General features: G+C 47.0%; 1 protein-coding gene and 1 long non-coding RNA gene across 3 annotated transcripts in view; both read left to right on the forward strand.

Moving 5' to 3' along the window:
- Window positions 1-15,058, forward strand: part of LOC147008372 (uncharacterized) — a 218,111-nt gene that overhangs the window by 30,162 nt on the left and 172,891 nt on the right. The gene's annotated exons all lie outside the window — the stretch shown is intronic.
- Window positions 1,686-8,377, forward strand: LOC147008374 (uncharacterized). Of its 2 annotated transcripts, none has more exons than XR_015053447.1 (3): window positions 1,686-1,724; window positions 3,838-3,954; window positions 8,356-8,377. It is a non-coding gene; the product is annotated as an uncharacterized LOC147008374 (long non-coding RNA). The 2 variants fall into 2 exon arrangements; XR_015053448.1 differs by lacking the exon at window positions 1,686-1,724 and adding an exon at window positions 1,731-1,927 and having other exon boundaries at window positions 8,356-8,365.

Raw genomic sequence — 15,058 nt, forward strand, 5'->3', positions numbered from 1 at the left:
ACAGGATCCTGGTTCCCATGGCAACCACTTTAGATGACGAACGTATGTCGCGACACACCGTCTTCACAGTCTGTACCTATGTACCAAATATGAAACGTGAAAGTTGAAAACTTTGGGAGTTCGAGTGCGGACAGGAACGGACGGACGGACAGACAGACAGACAGACGGACGAACAGACAGACAGACGGACAGACAGACGGACGACACATAATACGCCCCCATTTTTATATAAATATATATACATATATATATATATATATATATATATATATATATATATATATATATATATATATATATCGTGCGTATAAAAAATAGTGTGGTAGATAAAAACATAAGAAAGGAAAAAATAACTTGCACCAAAAATTTTAACATTTTCACGCTCACGCTCACGCTGGGGTATCGCTCCAGCTATCTGTTCTTCGAACTGGCGAGCTAAAAATGACAAACGGGCCCTGATGGGTCTCATTGTTCTTGTTCAGCGATGATGTCTCATGAGTGTGATCAGATGAGGGATTCTCCACACGTGACTGGTCGCTAATTGATCGGCTTTTATTTCTATCTTGGTGGATGATTTTGAGTATTTATGTTGTGTTGAGACAATGGAGTGTCTGGCCCATCCCTACTTTAGAAGTTTACCGATTTCTTGATATTCATCACAAGTTCAGGTCCAGCCTTGCAGACCATTGCAGTTGGAAAAGGACTAAACGTCACATTGAGTGCGTGCTTCGCGATGCGGCACCCCGCGTGACAAGGACAGACGTTCACAGTCACGTCACATTGAGTGCGTGCTTCGCGATGCGGCACCCCGCGTGAACAGGACAGCCATTCACAGTGACGTCACATTCCCACGGACACCAAATTTTCACAAATATCGATGAAGACTCGCGGATGAAGAAAATGTCGAAAGCCGTCACGAAACTTTTTAACGTTGATGAAAAAAAGAAAATTGTACATATTAATAGAGGGAGAAAAATATTATTATTAATGACGCAGTGAAGTGATTCGGGTTGTGAAACAGACATCTCTGTGTTGTTCGTGGATCCGAGGAGAAGAATTCCTTCCGTTCCTCCACGTTTCAACCAATCAAAACGACGAATCGCTTTTCCTCATTGGTCATGACCATCCCTCAGAGGTTATCACCACCCCCTGGTGTTGGCGCAGTGGTTAGGGCAGCGGCTTGGGATCCAAAAGGTCCTGAGTTCAAGCCCCGTTGGGCCACTGAATTAATACACCAGGGGGTTGACTCAGCCTGTCATCCTTCCGAGGTCGGCGAAATGAGTACCAGTATACTGGGCCGGTGTATACCCCGGTTAAAAATAGGTGTACCAGATACCTGTGTCGTAAGAGGCGACCAGGGTTGCGTCAGGAAGGGCATCCGGCGTAAAACATGTGCCAAATCATTATGCGGATCATATGGATGATCCGCTGTGACGACCCCAAACGGGAGCAGCCGAAAGAAGAAGAGAGGTTATCCCCACCCTCCACTACTTTGACCAATCAAAGCTCGTTCTGATCCAGAGCTTGTCAGAATGCAGCACGAGGTACATCGCCGAACGTGATTGGTCCAATGGTATCACGTGCCGCTGAGGCTTCGCCATGCAGCATGAGGTACATCACGAACTTGATTGGTCCAGTCCTGTTTGCTGGAATCCTCATGCATAACACACGTGGTGTCCTTTGACCAATCAGGAGCAGTGCTGTTGCATTATCGTAAGCTTCAGGTCGATTGGTCTTGTCCAGCTCGTTGTGTTTTCGTTTTTTTTTTTCTTTCTTGTTGAATCTGTGATGAGATTATTTTTTTTCTTTCTTGTTGAATCTGAGGTTTCGTGTTTTTATCGAGCATCTTCACCGTTGTTGTCTTGAGTGGTTCTGTGGCCTCTCATTGTCTCCTTCCAGCACAAGGGACGTTTTCCCGAATAATGTGGTTGGGATATTTCTCCTTTGTAATCCACCTGGTTTTCGTTTTGGGTTTCAGTGAGTTCCGTCTTTCCATGTGCTCGTGGTGTGTTGTGCTGTCCGGGTGTGCACTGAATTCTTCCCACACCCGCGTGGGACGAGAGTGGTTCTGGTTGTGCGAGTTCGGATTGTAATTGCTCATGACCTTGAGTGCCCTCACACACACACATATACACATATACACACACATACACACCCACACACACACACACACACACACACACATATACACACACACCCACATACACACGCACATACACACACATACACACACATTCACACATACACACATACACACACATACACACACATACACACCCACACACACACACACACACACATATACACACACACCCACATACACACACACATACACACACACACATACACACAGTCACACATACACACACACACACACATTCACACATACACACACACACACACACACATACACTCACCATATACACACACATTCACACATACACACACACATTAAGTCACACACATACATACACACACTCACATACACACACACATTCAAACACATACACATACACATTCACACACACACACACACACACACACACACACACACACATACACATACACATACATACACACTCACATACACACACACATTCACACATACACATACACATTCACACACACACACACACACACACACACACACACATACACACACACATACACACACACACACATACACACACATTCACACATACACATACACATTCACACACACACACACACACACATACACACACACATACATACACACTCACATACACACACACATTCACACATACACATACACATTCACACACACACACACACACACACACACATACACACATTCACCATATACACACACATTCACACATACACACACACATTCACACATACACACACTAACACATACACACACATTCACACATACACACACACACACACACATACACACACACATTCACACATACACACACACACACACACACACATACACACACACATTCATACACACACACATATACACACCCACACACACACACACACACACACACACACACACACACACACACATACACACACTCACATACACACACATTCACACACACACACACACATACACACACTCACATACACACATACACACACATATACACACACTCACATACACACACACATTCAAACACATACACACATACACACAGACACATACATACGCACACATCCACACATACAAACACTCACATTCACACTCACATTCACACAGATACGCATACACACACACACATACACATACACTCACATACACACACACATTCACACACATACACACACATACACACACTCACATACACACACATTCACACACATACACACACATACACACATACACATACATACACACACCCACATCCACACATACAAACACTCACATACACACACATTCACACACATACGCATACACACACACATACACACACATACACATACACTCACATACACACACATACACATACACACACATACACACATACACACACATGTACACACACTCACACACATACACACATACACGTACACACACATATACACACATACACGTACATACGTACACATACACGTACACACATATATACACACATACACGTACACACACACGTACACACACAGACACGTACACACACGTACACACATACACGTACACACATACATGTACATGTACACACACGTACACACATACACGTACACACACAAACACATCCTCTGCAGATTTTGATGGAGTTTTACATCTTGATGGAATATTTTAATTGGACGTTAAAAGCTGAAACATGAACTTTGACCTTTGTGTAGATTCTCCTTGTGATGAGAAGAACCACTTCAGATGCCAAGATGGTAACTGTGTGACTGGATCTTGGCGTTGTGACGGCCGATATGACTGTTACGATGGAAGTGATGAACAAGATTGCCGTAAGTGGAGCTTCACTGAAAGAAACTTTGTTTTGTGGTTTGGATGGAACCCAGTTTTGATTGTTACCCTCATGAAGTGGCCGAACAGATCGAGGCGAAACTTTACACATGTGACGTCACATGGTTTAACAGCCATATTGGATTGATGAAAAATATTAAATAATGTTTTCTTTGGAACCGCTTCACCAATTGATGTGAAACTTCACAAATGTGATCCAGTCGTGTCGTGAATGGGGAACACATGTTTTTCATTTAAACTTGATCAGAGCATCGTCTGGCAGCCAGAATTATTTAATTTTTTGATCTGTGTTCTTTTTTTTCTTTTTTTTAATAATACTCATTTGGCTGTGCTTGGATGGTTTGAGGGTAGATGAGTAGAATCTGAAATATGAATCCGATCCATGTTCCTCCTGATGATTTCATCTTTGCTTTTTGCTTCAATGTTTTTGATGTGGAACAACGAAGCATTTCTCGAAAATACGTCAACAAATCAAGTAGTGGGCACGAAATGGGTTGCTAGTTTGTAAAGACCAAGGCAGGGTGCCAGACTGGATATAAAACACACAAGATGTCCATTGGAATGTTCTAACTTGCAATTTCTGTTGAGGTTCAAAGTGTCCTCTCATAAATAAAATTGGTCTGTTTGTATGTTTACGTTTTTTGCAAAGACCGCTGGGCTGGCAACCACCACATTTAACACACAGACCAAGTCTGATCCAGGGATTGTCCTCAGGGTATTTTCATTCACCACCTCAACCTTTACACACCCTTAAGAACCCAAAGACCCTAAGACCTCTTGAGATCCCAAACACCCTTTAAGACCATTAAGAGCCTGAAGGCCCTTAAATACCCCAAAACCCTTTGAGACTATAAAAACCCATAAGACCTTGAAGATCCTCAGACCCATAAGACCATTACGACTCGCTCCATGCGTGAAGCCATCTGTAAAGCCATGTGACGATATATGTATGGATTACATCAGTTGCACCCTGACCACACATACACACATACACACACACACACACACACACACACACACACACACACACACACACACACACACACACACACACACACACACACACACACATATACACACACACACACACACACTAATAATTGTGTACTATTGCAATGTATGCTTGTTGTCTTAATGGTTAAATTGGTGGATTTGGGACACGAGAGTCCTGAGTTCAAATCCAGTTTGGCTGTTCAATTAATACCAGCTGGGGTTGACTCAGCCTGCCATCCTTCTGAGGTCAGCAACCTGAGTACCATCTTGTTGGGATGATTGAGCTGTTCAAGTATCCTGTGTTGAAGTGGTGACCCGTCCAGGACAGGTGACTTATTTGGCATCACTGATGCTCTCCGCAGAGTATAGTCCCAATCGATTACTGCAATGAAGGACTGTACCAATTTGGTCTTCCATTTGGATTGATTTCTTTAAATCTCAATCTAAATTAAATTGAATAATAATAAAATAAACCAATGTCACCCGCAGGGTGACCCGTATCTTGCCAAAAGGTGACCACGTGTGACTTCTTTAAGGTCACACTGAGGTGAACAGAGCTGCTATCCACCAGGAGCGACTCCTTGAGGAATATCTGCCTATGAGAGATTCCGATGAGAATCGTTCTACAGAGTAACCATGAAAAATATGCGTTTGCCTCATAACGTCACCAAATGACGTCATAATGTCTCAAGCTTGACATATCTAGAAAGCACTCATCGAGGTGTTCAATTTGAGGTACTATACGATATGGTTCCGAAAACTTGAAAATTTGACCTTGGGGTGTAATATGTTTGACCTGAGGCACTAACCATGAAGGTCAAGGCCAATCGCCACCAAAAATTAATCAGCTGAGCGCCAGACCATGAACTATATTCCCATGAAGTTTGAAGACGATCCGATCAAAATTACTCAAAAAATAAGGGTTTCGTCGACTCCCCTGATTTGCGACAAAGTGACCTTGACCTTTGACCTTCAAAATTTTATGTGCTGAAAGGGACCTCTATAGGCCTCTGATATGCGAAGTTACAAAAATTTCCAATGACAACTGTGCTCTGCAGAGTGATTTATACGTGATTACAGACAAAAAAAAAAAAAAACAACAAAAAAAACATATGAAGGTCAAGGCCAATCGCCACCAAAAATTCATCAGCTGAGCGCCAGACAATGAACTATATTCCCATGAAGTTTGAGGACGATCCGATCAAAATTACTCAAAAAATAAGGGTTTCGTCGACTCCCCTGATTTGCGCCAAAGTGACCTTGACCTTTGACCTTGACCTTCAAAATTTTGTACACTGAAAGGGACCTCTATAGGCCTCTGATATGCGAAGTTACAAAAATTTCCGATGATAACTGTGTTCTGCAGATTTTTTTATACATGATTACAGACAAAAAAAAAAAAAAAAAAAACATACAAGCTGACTAACATTGTGTTGCGGTTGAGGAAATTCGCAAACCACCATTCAGGTCCTGTAGGTGAGATATCTCTGTAAGTGCATGTGTAGTTAGCCCCAAACCCGTTGTTTAGAGGGAATAAATGTGATTCATTCGGGCTGCGACCCTTTAAGATAGCCGTTTTTCTGTTCTATCTTTATTTTGAACCAACCACGTCTCAACCGCCATCATAACAACAACAACGCCAACAGCCACGACCTTTACCTTCACAACTCGCTCCCGCAAACATCGCATCACCGCCAATCCAAACGTCGCCATGGCCATGGACCAGCACTTAAAACCCTCCACCACCTTCACCTCTCCTCCTTCTACCTCCAAATTCGAGGATCAGGGGAGACTCGCGCCCCTTTTTCTCCGTCCAATGGGCGAGAGTGGCTCCACCCCCGAGCTCGTTCTGATCCAGAAATTTGCATATGGATTCTCCTGCCGGACTATAAAGCGCCGAGCGCGGGGAGAATTTGGTCAGTTTTGGAGAAAAGTTTGAGGCAGTGAGTTGGAGAAGAGTCAAGGGAGTTGGAGAAAAGGTCGAGGCAGTCAAGTCGGGTCTAGAGAGGAGCAGTCTGTGGAGCCGTGAGTCAAGTCGGGTCTGGAGAGTGGCAGTCTGTCGGGGTTCGGAGTCTGTCGGGGAGCTGCAGAGAGGGGAAGCCTGAAGCCTGGAGCGCGGTCGAGGTGGTTTGCTGCAGTCGGCTGAGGAGAATTGGGGAGGAGGTCGAATAGCTCGGGTCCAACGCAAGGAAGACGGCGGTCAGCGACAAGGTCGCAGTGGAGTCGCTCGTCGCGGGACCCAAGCAATCCAGCTATCCTCTTTCCCCAGAGCATCAACAATTCCCCCCTTCCCCCCCCCCCACGCTGAGATAACGCGAAAAGGGGGCCCCGTTCCAACCCCACTCCAAGCATTGCCAACGAAACCCGCGAAGGAGCGTGGAGTCGGGGCGCCGCCACATTTGCGGCTCATCACAAGACACAGGTAGGATCCACCGGATCTCGCGGCCCACAGGCCCCGTCTGTCCCCTTGTCTTTGAGGGTGGCCCTTTTCTTTTGCTTTTGAGTAAATGTGTTGTCGGCACCGTCTGTAAAGTAAAACTGTGAAAGTGTTGCCGTGTGCTCGCGTAGTCGGTAGTAGATCTGCATTGTTGTGTTTCTTTTGTAACATCTGTTTTTGGTGCATAATTGTTGTAATTGTATATGTGTGCTCTCCGTGTGCCGCGGAATAAATGTGCATTTAATGTTGAACTGTTTTCCCGTTTCGCTTCGTCTTTTCTTTAATTGAATCTCCATCTTACTTCACGTAAAGGGTTGGTAGTGGGCTTAATACGCCCGATAATTAATCGGAACCGTCGAGGCCGACGATAACACCGCTCGGTTATCCCGATAGTACGGAACGGGTCGCTTAAGTGGCCCGTGTCCGGAGTCGACCTGCCGCGAGGTGCGATCGCCCGGTCTACCCTCCGCGTGGGTACTTAGGTTGGTCGAATTTGGCGAACAACCCTATCCCACGCGGGGGGCCGATTGGCACGATTGTGGTGAGGCCGAAAGGCCCACCCGTGACTATATCCCGGCATTAGTCCGAGAGGGTCACGACAGAATTGTCCGTCCGGTGGGTGATGTGCCGCGATTCGAGTTATGTGGCCGCTCGCACGCCGGCGGGCGCGAATTCGCAACAATATCTTGCAAAACTTCGTTTTGGCAAGATAAAAAGTTCATGGGTGAGTGTCAGGTGTCCCATTAAAGCGGCACGGCTTAGTACCTGGCTTGGTACCCAGCTTGGTACACGGTCATCACCGCCAGCAGTTATAAAATGGTAGTTATGGTTACATCTGTTCTTAACTACATAACACACCAGTACACAAACACCACACAACACAATTCCTAGTGATGGTGTGCAATCTCTGATTGATCTTTTTCTTGTTTTCTTTTTGTTGTGGATTATGCAGCTTCTCCCACTTGTCCGCCTCATTATTTTGTTTGTGGTGGAGGTCGATGCTTACCTTCATATTGGGTTTGTGATGGAGAGGTGGACTGCAATGACCGATCTGATGAAGATCCAGAAACCTGTGGTGAGTTCAAATACTGTTTTATATTCTAATATGGAGTTTAATTATCCCATATTTTTCGTTAAGCATATTGTTACGAATTTCACCGGTTCGACACCACGCACGACCGCTTCGGGCCCAACCGCAGTCGAGTGTCCGCCTAAAACCGGTATTCAGTCGGAGCTTCCGGACAACTCCGGAAACTTGCTTCGGATGCCTTAATGCACCATAAACTGCCAATATTCTGTCCACGTGGAACAAGGTTAATCGCCAAATCTCGATATACCTAATTATGCGTGCAGACAGAAGTACCGAGAATTTAAACCTCGACGGAACTTGTACGTAAACGAGCCGCTTAACGCGCTCGTTCCGTGTGCGATGCCAAGCGGTTTTAATCGCCAAGTTCCGTCGGACCAAATGACCACTTTTATTGGCTTTAACAGCTTGCTAATTTCCCGAACGTGCCATGGAAGTCAATGGGAGGAAATGGATGCAACGAGCAGTTTTACATTCACACAACGGGGCATTTATTAAACAAGCAAGCAATCAATGGGGGAAGGGGACATGACACGAGCAAAGCCGACAGCCGATGACTATTCACTTATGTACAGGCATGCACTTAAATCATTTCTACTTATAAAGACAAGGCGCCACAGGACACTTTCATACAAAACCCAGAAAAGAACGGGCCCGTGAGCCTTTGTTCCAACTCGGAGCCTGGATGACCGAAGGCTCACAAGAGGCTGGGCAGGTTACCTGGCCGCCCCTTGTGACGGCTCGAAGGTCTTCAGGTCGGTGACCCCTGGTGTCTCTGCTTGGCCCTTGTGTCGCATTGCGCCAGTCGCTTGAGCGGACGGGCGGCTTGAGCAGCTGGGCGAGCAGCTTGAGTGGCTGCTTGGTTCCCATCGGTGGTCCGGCTCTCTTCGGCGGCCTTTTGTCGGGCCCGGCCGGCGATGCTTTCGGAGGAGTGAACGGGTCCTTGGCTCTTTTAGAGTTGATGCTCTTTAATGACCCGTCCATTACCTCAGCGACGCTGCTCGACCGCCGTCAGGGTTGTTTTCCCAGACCACCAAGCTCCGCCGCTGCCGCTGGCTCTTCTTACCCGGACTGCGACGACTCGCTGGACTCCACCGCAGCTGGCACTTTGGCTTCTCCTCCCGATTGGCAATGACTTCCGAAGCCCCTACTGGCACTGCTCGCCCGGCGACGACTTCTCTCCATAGCTCTGATAACTGCTCTCTCCAGGCGAGCTCCGCTCTTTATTGGTGGGGGCGAGCTGCCCCTTGAACTCTCACCCGAGGCCGGGCCCCACCCACTCTTCACCTCCGACCTCGAAAGCCTCGCTGGAAACCTCATGTCCGACGTCACGAGTTGGTTTCGGGGAAGCCGTCCTGTGATCCATATATATGCAAATCGGCTTGTGTTGTTTGTTCATGTTTGTTGGAGATGATGGTTGCGATGTTTGTTCACGTTGTAGGAGAAGATGGTTGGCACGGAGATGGTGTTGTTCGTCGAGAAGATGGCGGTTGGTGTTGTTTGTTCGCGTTTATAGGAGATGATGGTTGCGATGTTTGTTCGCGTTGTCGGAGATGATGGTTGGCGCAGAGATGGCGTTGTTCATCGAGGAGATGGCGGTGTTGCGATGTTTTAAAATAAAAGATAGAGAAGAATGACTCCCTCAAAGATTCATAGCCCGGCACACGAACAATGGCCTTCACACATCGGTGGGGGGGATCCTAACCTGAAAGACATACAGAGAACAAGTATTTGATACACTGCCGATTTTGCAGGTTTTCCCACTTACAAAGCATGTAGAGGTCTGTAATTTTTTATCATGGGTACACTTCAACTGTGAAAGATGGAATCTGAAACAAAAATCCTGAAAATCACATTGTATGATTTTTAAATAATTAATTTGCATTTTATTGCATGAAATAAGTATTTGATCACCTACCAACCAGTAAGAATTCCGGCTCTCACAGACCTGTTAGTTTTGTCTTTAAGAAGCCCTCCCATTCTCCACTCATTACCTGTATTAACTGCACCTGTTTGAACTCGTTATCTGCATCAAAGACAGCTGTCCACACTCAATCAATCAGACTCCAACCTCTCCACAATGGGCAAGACCAGAGAGCTGTCTAAGGACATCAGGGACAAAATTGTAGACTTGCACAAGGCTGGGATGGGCTTCAGGACAATAGGCAATCAGCTTGGTGAGAAGCCAACTGTTGGCACAATTATTAGAAAATGGAAGAAGTTCAAGACAACAGTCAATCTCCCTCGGTCTGGGGCTCCATGCAAGATCTCACCTCGTGGAGCCTCAATGATCATGAGAAAGGTGAGGGATCAGCCTAAAACTACATGGCAGGACCTGGTCAATGACCTGAAGAGAGCTGGGACCACAGTATCAAAGAAAACCACAAGTAACACACTTCGCCGTCATGGATTAAAATCCTGCAGCGCACGTAAGGTCCCTCTGCTCAAACCAACACATGTCCAGGCTCGTCTGAAGTTTGCCAATGACCATCTGGATGATCCAGAGGAGGAATGGGAGAAGGTCATGTGGTCTGATGAGACCAAAATATAGCTTTTTGGTTTCAACTCCACTCGCCGTGTTTGGAGGAAGAAGAAGGATGAGTTCAACCCCAAGAACACCATCCCAACCGTGAAACATGGAGGTGGAAACATCATTCTTTGGGGATGCTTTTCTGCAAAGGGGACAGGACGACTGCACCGTATTGAGGGGAGGATGGATGGAGCCATGTATCACGAGATCTTGGCCAACAACCTCCTTCCCTCAACAAGAGCATTGAAGATGGGGCGTGGCTGGGTCTTCCAGCATGACAACGACCCGAAACACACAGCCAGGGAAACTAAGGAGTGGCTCCGTAAGAAGCATCTCAAGGTCCTGGAGTGGCCTAGCCAGTCTCCAGACCTGAACCCAATAGAAAATCTTTGGAGGGAGCTGAAAGTCTGTGTTGCCCAGCGACAGCCCCGAAACCTGAAGGATCTGGAGAAGATCTGTATGGAGGAGTGGGCCAAAATCCCTGCTGCAGTCTGTGCAAACCTGGTTAAGAACAACAGGAAACATCTGATCTCTGTAATTGCAAACAAAGGTTTCTGTACCAAACATTAAGTTCTGTTTTTCTGATGTATCAAATACTTATTTCATGCAATAAAATGCAAATTAATTATTTAAAAATCATACAATGTGATTTTCAGGATTTTTGTTTTAGATTCCATCTTTCACAGCTGAAATGTACCTATGATAAAAATTACAGATCTCCACGTGCTTTGTAAGTGGGAAAACCTGCAAAATCGGCAGTGTATCAAATACTTGTTCTCCTCACTGTACTTATCGAAATAACTGATCTTTGGGGAACCTGAATGATGTTCTGTGAATTTCTACAACCGCTTTATCAATTCCACAACCGCATACATCTATTTTCTTTGGAAACGCTTCATCAATTGACGTGAAACATCACAAATGTGATCTCGTCGTGATGGGGAACACATGTTTTAAATTTCAACTTGATCGGACGCATGGTCTGGCAGCTAGAATTATTTAATTTTTTGTTCTGGTTCTTGTTCCTTTTTTTTCAAATAAGGCTCACTTGGCTGTGCTTGGATGGGTTGAGGGTGGAGGAACAGCGTCGAAAATGTGAATCCTATCCAGGTTCCTCCTGATGACTTCATCTTTGCTTTTTGCTTCAATGCTTTTGATGTGGAACAATGAGCCATTTCTCTACAGGAGGAAATACTGTTGTGGGGCTGAGTTTCGGCAGCGAGCACGACTGCGAGATGGCTCAGTAGTGTCGGCTCCACCGAACACCCGGAATTTATAGGTCGTCACCTCGGATAACTCCCGACGGAAGATCCCGACGTCCCTTATTGGACGGAAGATCGCCAATTTCAATTTACCTGAATACCTTTGTCGTCCAAACTACCGGGGAAATTCACCCTCGGCGGAGCTCGAGCGGAACGAGCCGTTAGCGTGCTCGAACCGTGCGTAACCTGAGCAGATGGTTACCGAGGTTACAATTTGCCGCTTCCCAATTTCCCAACACGCACCGTGCGAAACCAATGAAAGAAACACAGAAACGAGCTGAAACATTTAACAGGGGATTTATTTATCATGGGGGGAAGGGAACACACAAGAGCAGAGTTAAACCAACTAACTGTAAGAAATGCAGTCAATGTACAAGCAAACACAGGCACTTAACAGTTTCTACTTGCAGACGGGGCCCAAGGACACACACATGCACACACAAATACCCCAAAAGAAGATGGACCTCGAGGTCTTTATTGAAGGTTCCGAGCTCGAGGGAAGATGAGCTGGAAACCAGAGCTATCTTGTACCTTCCTGCCTCGTGCAGCCCTTGACGATCCGGCTCGGCGGGACTTGAACCCGCAGCTCGATGCCGCCGCAAGCACCGGGTACGGAGGGCAGCGTTGGGCTCCAGCACGCTCCTTCGGCAAGCGATGAGACCAGAAGCCAGCGACGAGATGAGACCAGAAGCCAGCGACGAGAAGAGACCAGAAGCCAGCGACGAGACGAGACGAGACGCCAGCGACGAGACGAGACCAGAAGCCAGCGACGAGACGAGACCAGAAGCCAGCGACGAGACGAGATCAGAAGCCAGCGGCGAGACGAGACCAGAAGCCAGCGACGAGACGAGACCAGAAGCCAGCGACGAGATGAGACCAGAAGCCAGCGACCGGACGAGGCCAGAACCCAGCGACAATACGAGACCAGAAGCCAGCGACCAGACGAGACCAGAAGCTAGCAACCAGACGAGGCCAGGAGCCAGCGACCAGACGAGACCAGAAGCCAGCGACCAGACGAGACCAGAAGTCAGCGACCAGGCGAGACCTGAAGCCAGCGACCAGACGAGACCAGAAGCCAGCAACCAGACGAGACCAGAAGCCAGCGACCAGACGAGACCAGATGCCAGCAACCAGACGAGACGAGAAGCCAGCGACCAGACGAGACCAGATGCCAGCAACCAGACGAGACGAGAAGCCAGCGACAAGACGAGACCAGAAGCCAGCGACGAGACGAGACCAGAAGCCAGCGACGAGACGGGACCAGAAGCCAGCGACGAGACCAGAAGCCAGGGACTCGACGAGACCAAAAGCCAGTGACCATACGAGACTAGAAACCAGCGACGAGACGAGACCAGAAGCCAGCGACGAGACGAGATCAGAAGCCAGCGACCAGATGAGACCAGAAGCCAGAGACGAGACGATACCAGAAGCCAGCGACCAGACAAGACCAGAAGCCAGATGACCATGCCGTCCCGTCTATTGCTTCCCTCTTTTTCGTCGGGGGCGGGGGGGCGTGTCTCACTTCTCCGCACGCCTCATTCTTCAGGGGGAAATCGGTCACCTCTCCATAATTGGTCGGGGGCGTGTCGGGGCGTCTCGATTCTCCGCCCCCCAAAGAGGCTCTGTTTCTCTTGGAGCTCGCTCTGCGCCCATTGGCCGACCGACGGCAAACTTGCTCGCATCTCCCTGATTGGTGGAGAGCCGCCGCAAGGTCCCTCCTTGAACTCCGCCCACCGCGGGCGCTGTGGCGTCGGTTTGAGGAAGCGAGGTGAAGGTGTGTTGTTGTTGTTGTTGTTGTTGTTGTTGTTGTTATAAGTGTAAAAATACTATCTATTTAATAACTTCGCAGCGCATGCACACTTAATTCCAATAAGACATAGGGGAAAGGAGCAATCTATCCACATTTACTTATTGAAATAACTGAGCTCTGGGGACCTGAATGTTGAGTGCTCATGGGTTCCAGATTCGTAACAATACATCAACAAATCAATTAGTGGGCACGAAATGGGTTGCCAGTATGTAAAGACCAAGGCAGGGTGCCAGACTGGATATTAAACACACAAGATGTCGATTGGAATGTTCTAACTTGCTATTTCTGTTGAGGTTCAAAGTGTCATCTCATAAATAAAAGTTGTCGTCTGTCACCTTTTTGTTCACCTTTTTTTGCAAAGATGTATGTTCACCTCTTTTTTGCAAAGACCGCTTGGCTGGCAACCACCACATTTAACACACAGACCAAGTCTGATCCAGGGATTGTCCTCAGGGTATTTTCATTCACCACCTCAACCTTTACACAACCTTAAGAACCCAAAGACCTCTTGAGACCCCAAACACCCTTTAAGGCCATCAAGAGCCTGAAGACCCTTAAATACTCTAAAATCCTTTGAGACCACAAAAACCCATAAGACCTTGAAGATCCTAAGACCCATAAGACCATTACGACTCCGTCCATGCATGAAGCCATCTGTGACGCCATCTGTGAATCCATGTGACAATACGTGTATGAATTACATCAGTTGCACCCTGACCACACGTACATCAAAAATTGCAGACTATTGCAATGTATGCTTGTTGATTTAATGGTTAGATTGGTGGGTTTGGGACACAAGAGTCCTGAGTTCAAATCCAGTTTGGCTGTTCAATTAATACCAGCTGGGGTTGACTCAGCCTGCCATCCTTCTGAGGTCAGCAACCTGAGTACCAGCTTGTTGGGATGATTGAGCTGTTCAAGTATCCTGTGTTGAAGTGTTGACCCGTCCAGGACAGGAGACTGCTT

This window comes from Eptatretus burgeri, chromosome 19 (genome assembly GCF_056783735.1).
Source record: "Eptatretus burgeri isolate ZD-2024b chromosome 19, Ebu_testis_v1, whole genome shotgun sequence".
NCBI classification, from domain to species: Eukaryota; Metazoa; Chordata; class Myxini; order Myxiniformes; family Myxinidae; genus Eptatretus; species Eptatretus burgeri.